The 810-nt window shown below is 59.6% G+C and overlaps 1 protein-coding gene across 4 annotated transcripts in view; it reads left to right on the top strand.

Annotated features, from left to right (window-relative positions):
• DAB2 (Dab, mitogen-responsive phosphoprotein, homolog 2 (Drosophila)) overlaps positions 1-810 on the top strand; it is a 159421-nt gene that overhangs the window by 110462 nt on the left and 48149 nt on the right. For 2 of the 4 annotated variants that reach the window (XM_014544847.1, XM_005872568.1), the window contains exon 1: positions 7-44. The exons of 1 other annotated variant lie outside the window; for it this stretch is intronic. The gene's annotated coding sequence lies outside the window, so the exon portion shown is untranslated. Of the gene's footprint in view, positions 1-6; positions 45-560; positions 576-810 lie in introns of those variants that run through there. One more of the 4 variants, XM_014544851.1, reaches the window with a different exon arrangement.

Below are 810 nucleotides of genomic sequence, written 5' to 3' on the forward strand. Positions count from 1 at the left end.
TCGCGGGCCGGTCATGCTCGCTCCGCGGACGCGCTAGCCAGCCTGTGAGTAGCTCTCCCCCTCCTCCCCCGGGGCTCCATGTTTGCGACCTCCTTCCCTCCTGGGCTTTCCGCTTTGGGGTGCAGACGTGGGGCGGCGGGGCACCTCGGGACCGAGCCGGGGACGGGGAAGCGGCTGCGCGGCCTGACATCCCAGGAATGCCTCCCTGGAATGCGTGCACCTTCGGGCCGGGCCGGCGGGTGACATTTCCCCCGCGCCTGCCTTTTGTGTGTCTCTGTGCTGGTGTGAGGCTCTGCGGGCAGCCCCGCGGGGACTCGGGTGGCTGCCCACCACCTCGGTGGCTCCTGCGAGGCGGTTTAGCTTTGCCCTGTGACAAAGGCTGGGGACGGGTCTGTGCCCGGGGGAGCTTTTACCTGGTGACTGACAACCGGTGGCATTAAAACGTGAACTTTGTCTTCCACCCGCACGAAGCAAGTATGTGCCCAAGAAACTGAACAGACTTGTTTGAAACCCACGAAGCCCAGAGCGGGGAAAGGGTGTTTGCCTGCTTGCTGTGCGCCGGCTGGAAAGAAGAATTCTAGAAAGGGGGGGCGGAGGGGGTGGGGATGAATGGGTTAAAGTCTTGGAGCCCCAGTCAGCATAGCGGTTTCCTAGCATAGAGCTGACTCTGTTATTTGTTTCTGCCATCCTTTCTTCTTGACTTAATTCTGAGCCTGGAATTCAGGTCCCCAGTCGGTGTCAGCAGGGAGCTGTTGGAGTCAAAGGGAAATTTAACTGGATTAAAAACACTTAAAGAATCTCGATGTTATC

Source organism: Myotis brandtii, unplaced genomic scaffold (assembly GCF_000412655.1).
Source record: "Myotis brandtii unplaced genomic scaffold, ASM41265v1 scaffold384, whole genome shotgun sequence".
Taxonomy (NCBI): Eukaryota; Metazoa; Chordata; class Mammalia; order Chiroptera; family Vespertilionidae; genus Myotis; species Myotis brandtii.